We start from the raw sequence: 5,924 nt of genomic DNA, 5'->3' as shown, positions 1-5,924 counted from the left end.
GGTGGCAGCTTGTTGGTCGCTGGCTCATTCTAGTGGCACGCGGACAAAGAAAATGGGGCAGGAATCCTATTAATAATTGGAGTGGGCCCCCCACCACCTCGATTTCGAGGCTGTTTGGGTGTTGTGAAGGTGTGTGTGTCATCTCTGGGTGGGATACTGGCTACGTTAACTTCCTCAGATACTCAGATACAGGGTGAAGGCTTTTAAGAACAAGAATGATGTTTTCTAGTGTTAAGAAAATCTCTTGTGGGGCCGGCCCGGTGGTGCAGCAGTTAAGTTCATGCCCTCCATGTCGGCAGCCTGGGGTTCTCTGGTTTGGATCCCCGGCACGGACCTACACACTGTTTGTCAAGCCATGCTGTGGCAGTGTTCCACATACAAAATAGAGGAAGATGGGCACAGATGTGAGCTCAGGGCCAGTCTTCCTCACACACACACACATCTCTTGAGTGACCACTTCTGTGCCAAGTCTCCGTGGACAGTCAATTGTCATCGACGCTAATGCCAGCCTCTCATGTTGGTTTGTCTATATATGAAAAGTCAGAAGAGGTATTTTTCAGTGAAATTCAAAATGTTTGACAATGTGCTTTTTATTTCATTGCCAAATGCTTCACCCTGAGAGCCTGTGCTCACAGCCCAGGACAAAACACGTGGCAAAAACTCGCAAGTCCTTTTCAGAGAAAAAGGTATTATTAGTTACAAAGAAAGAAAAAGTGAATATCACAGACTTTGGAAATGGAGAAAAACTAAAAGAAGAGACCATTTTGAAAAGAAAAAAAAGAAAGAACTTAGTTTGTTCTGAGGTATAAATGGAAAATTTAAATTTCTAAAATTAATTTGTCTTTCCTTAGAAACCGTCAAGGTAGGCAACTTTTTTTCACTGAAAGCCATTTAACATGCAAAATTTTTGTTTATTTTACATAATGTGGGTAAGACTGGAAATAAAAAAATAAAGTCAAAAAAGTTTATGGCAGAATAGTGTTACAAAGAGTAGTTCCTTGGGTGGTAAGTTTAGAATAGTAAAGGAAAATGTTTATTCTAACAATAATATTTACTGATATCTCTGGCTGCTAGAATATAAGTTATGCCGATTTACTGGTCACAGCTCTAGGATTTTTTTAATAAGAATCAGCATTTGTTGAAGTACTAGAGGATAGTAAAAAAGAAAAACCAAACACTAAAAACCAAAAAATGTGGTTAAGAAAAAAGTTGTGAGCGAATTTCACACATCCTGTGATTTCTTTCCTTATTGGCTCTTTCACCCACGTCCTGGGTTCTAGGACGAATAAATGGATTGTTTACATTCTATTGAAAACTCTTATGAAAGAAGGGGAGCTGCTCCCTGACTTCTAATTTAAATTCCTATGCACATTACCTATAATTCCAAAAAAGGGCCGCTTTGCAAAACACATGTCTTATTGTTACCCCCAGAGAGAAGCAAGAATAGAAATTCTTAGCAGAAAAAGAGCAGCATATTAGTCTGTTTAAATTCTAGTTAGATGTACAAGCTAAACTTAGTGAGATGCCATGAAAGGAATGTGTTTGCCTGGTGGGTTATATATGTCTGTGTGTGTGTGTGCACACGTGTGCACACACACACACACACACATGCACACACACGAGTGCTGGGTGCTGAGGGACCGGCTATTATGTGTGCTGGAATAGGTTTGCTTCACAAGCAAGTTTTTAAAATTTAAAATTGGTCTACTTAAGTGCCAAAAGCCCTAAGGCTTTGGTTACGTTTAGGAGGTTAATTAACATCTATCCTTGGCCCAGGAAAACCACCCTCATCATTTTCACTTATTCAACAAGTGGTTATTCGTGCCTGCTATGGCAAGACGCTGTTCTTGGTTCCAGAGACACAGCAACCAAACAAAACAGACATGAATTCTTGCCCATTACATTCCAGAAGGAGTTTATGTTCTAGAGAGGCACACAGTTAACAAATAGATAACTAAAATGCATAGGGTGCCAGGTGGTGATCAGCTCAACTGAAGCAGGGATGGGCTGGGAGGTAGGAGTGTGAGGGCAGAGGCGGTGAGTCGTGGCCGGAGGGCTCACGGAGAGGTGACACTGGAGTGAAGACCTGAGGGAGGGGAGGGCTGCCCTGCAGGCGTCTGCAGAGGAAGCTTCCAGGCAGAAGACACAGCAATTGCAGAGGCCCCTGGACGGTCAGGGGCAGGCCTGTGAGGATGCAGGGGACAATGGCACGGAGGCCGGGCTGCTTGAGGTCCCTGCGCAGGGCAGAGGCGCCTCCAATGGCCCTTGTGAGGACCTGGGATTTTACTCTAAGTGAGATGGGAGCCGCTGCAGGGTTTGAGCAGAGAAGTGACTCCGTCTAACTTGCCTTGAAAAGAGTGACTGTCTGCTGGGTGGGAACAGGTGGATTACAAGGAGGCAGGGCTGTTGTAACCCAAGCAACAGCTCCGGCCAGGCTGGCAGCGGCGGAAGTGACACCGTGTCTGGATTGGGGTTGGGTTCTGGATAAACTCTGAGAACAGAGCCGACAGAAAGTGCTGACGGATTGGATGTGGGATTTGTGAGAAGGAGGGAGGAATCAAGGAGGAATTCAAGGTTTTTGACCTGAGCAACTGGAAGGATTGAAGTTGCCATTAATCAAGATGAGGAAGCCTGTGGGAAGAAAAGGTTTGGGGAAAAGGAGAGAAAGTTGGGCCTGGGCGCGCTACTCCTGAGAGCATGTTACACGTCTGAATGGAAACACTGAGCATGTAGCTGAATATATGTGTCTGGCACTCAGAGAAGAGCCTCAGGCCGGAAATTGCAGGTGGACAATTGTCAGAAAGAGGAGGTATTAAAGGCCACAGACTTTCCGAGATCATTAAGGGAGTGAGAGCAGACAGAAAGGAGAAAGGACCCAAGGACGAGCTCTGAAGTCTCCCCAGAGGGGTCAGTGTGAGGACGGGGTTGGGGGTAGGAGAAGATTGGAGACAGCAGTGCTCTGGAAGCCGGGGGAAGAAAATATTCAAGTGGGAAGAAGCATACGCTCATAATAGGTTTAGGATGAGGAGCGAGGCCCATCTCCTGGGTTTGGCACTGGCAGGTCATTAGCAGTCTTTGCAAGAACAGTTTTGATGGAGTGAAGGGAACAGAGTCTGTTTGGAGCGGATTCATTTAACCTATTTGAATAGAAATGGAAGTGATCTAATCTATTTGAAAATATCTGAGACAGAAAAACACTCAAAAATATTCTCTATGCAAAAGACCTAAGACATACTTTCAGATATTGAGACAAAAATGACAACTGACATTTACTCAGCACCTACTTGTGCCAGGCACTGTGCAAAAGTACTTTCCACACACCTATTTTCTCTGACTTCCACCATAAATGTGTAAATTAGGTGCTGCTATCTCCATTTTATAGGTGAGGAGATTGAAGTCTGCCTTGTTTAAGGGGCTTTTCTAAGTCGAGCCATGAGTAAGTGTCAGAGTTGGGAGTGTAGCAATCTTGAGCTGACAATTATTTTGTTTCCAAGGTATATCTATTGTTTTTGGAAATTAATAGTCTCATTCTTTAGAAGCGATCATTCTTTCACTGTGTTCATTCTATTTATTCTTTTCTTCATTCCATCCTATTCAACTTCTACAACGTTGAAAATTTATAACCAGTTGCTTAATAATTGTTTGCTTTTTTTGATGCAGAGAATTACCCCCAATTTTTCAATTCACTGAATTACATTAACATGGCCAATCACGTTAAAATGTTATGAAAGAGAATGTAATTTTCTAGAATGATTTCTATTTTTTGTATAGAAGTTTATTTTGAGGAACTGGATTCAATTTTTGGAAGTGCGTTCTTAAAATGATGATATGAAAAGCCACTGAGGGGGGAACACGCTCCTTTCCCGGTGGCAGCCTCTCTGTGGGTGGGCGTTCTTGTCTGCGGTTTATACGCGGGAACCAGAGGGCTGGAGAGTCAAGACAACTGCCCGAAGTCACAGAGCTTGTAAGCGGTGGAGCAAGGACCGGCCCACGTCCTCCAAAATTGCACCCCCTGCTCTTTCCACTACGACGTCCACATCAATTTAGTTAATTCCGAAGCTCGGCTTGAAATGCCATCTCTCTGCCGTCTGTGCAATCGATTGCCCTCCCGGAGGCGCGCGGCGCCCCTGGCAGCTGGGGCGCAGGCCCGCGGCCTCCGGAGCACGGGACACGCCGCCGGCTTCTCGGGACGCGCGTCCGCGGGTCGAGTTTCTCTGTTAGGGTTGGTTCTGCGTCGCCGTTGGCTGTGCTCTCGAAACTTGGGGCTCCTCTCTGGGGCTGTAACTGGGACTAGTGTGGGCAGAAGCGGAGGGACACACACTGCGCATGGATTCTGAGCCGGGGAGGAGAGTGCGCTGTCATTTTCCAAGACGACTCTACAGCTTCCCATCCCCCGGGGTGCACGTTCCATTCTCAGCACGGTTGTTGGTTTCTTTAGACTGGCATGCCCTTCCCACTTCTACTGCTGAGCCTCTTAATCAGTTTCCACTTTGGGGCTGGAATGGTCCGTTGAAATGCAGCTCTGGTGACACCTGTGTGCTCACAGCTCTTCGGGCCTCCCCACGGGGCGTAAGGTGAAGTGCAGGGTCGCGCTGACCGACCTGGCCCTGCCCCTCTCCAGCCTCAGCAAGCCCCTTTCCCTCGGTGGCCCACTCTGCCCCAGCCCCCAGGCCTTCCTGAAGCTCCTCCCAGTGTTTTCCAGACTCCAGACTCACATCCACTGTCCGGCTGCCTAGAACATCCTCTCCCGCCTGCCGCCTCCTCAGAGAGGCTCCCGACCCCCACTCTAAGTTACAGCCCGTGGCCACCTTCTAGTTGCCTTGTCCTCTTCCTTCAGAGTACTTGTCATGATTGGGAATTGCATTTTATCTATAGGTTTGTTTGAAATCACTTTCCCCACATGAGCACGAGCCACGTGGGGACGGTTCTGTCCCTGCTCTTCTCACACTGTCCCGCTTACAGTAGATTTGCAGTACACTCTCTCCAATGAATTAATGCCCTTTCACAAACGGTTTTCTCAGCCTGAAATGCAACAAACATAGGTACCATTTATTTTGCACTAACATCCCAAGCTCTGTGATGATGTTTCAACTGGGTCAGTCCCAGAGCTGGAGCCAAGGGGCACAGTGCATGTGGGCAGCTTGTGACAACAAAGACGCCTTGTGGACAGGAAGCTCGCTCTTTGTTCTGCTGCTGGATTTCATTGACTGCAGGTGACAGGGACAGCACAGAAGGATGGGGTCGAACATCACATTCTATCCTGTTACATCTGGATGTTCCTCCAGAGAACAGCGTGCAATCGAGAAGCTGAGATGTGTCAGTGGATCAATGTGGGTTTGTTTTAAAGAGATGAATATTCATATCAACTTTTCAATCTTTTGGTAGGGATAAGGAAGGATAAAACTCAGCTATCCTTTATTTTCTCTGAATTTGAAAATATTCTTTTTCTGTCCCTACGGGTGCGTGATTGGGAGCAGATACTGTGTAAGCTATCATTTGAGCTCCCTCTGCTGGTGGTGGGTGATGCTTTTTAGCCCAAGACAGATGTCAGACATGCAAGTATTGCTACGAGATGGGGTGACTCTTCCTCCCACTGCTGCATCTCCCTCGGGAAAAGGATGAAGCACGGTACTCCTTGTAAATAGTTTTAATGGCTGTATTGAGATTAATTTACATGCCATAAAGGTCGCCTGTTTAAATTCAATAGTTTTTAGTCTATTAATAAAGTTGCGCAGCCATCACCATAATCTAACTTTAGAACATTTTCATCACCCCTGAAAAAAACTCCTACCCATTAGCCATCACTCCTCACCCCTCATCCCATTCTCCCCTGCCCCAAGCCCCTGGCAGTCATGAATCCTCTTTCTGACTCTATAGATTTACCTACTTTGGATATTTTGCATGAAGAGGAGCATACAATTTAT

The sequence above is a fragment of the Equus przewalskii genome, chromosome 5 (genome assembly GCF_037783145.1).
Source record: "Equus przewalskii isolate Varuska chromosome 5, EquPr2, whole genome shotgun sequence".
Classification (NCBI taxonomy): Eukaryota; Metazoa; Chordata; class Mammalia; order Perissodactyla; family Equidae; genus Equus; species Equus przewalskii.
Note: the sequence above shows the minus strand (reverse complement) of the source record.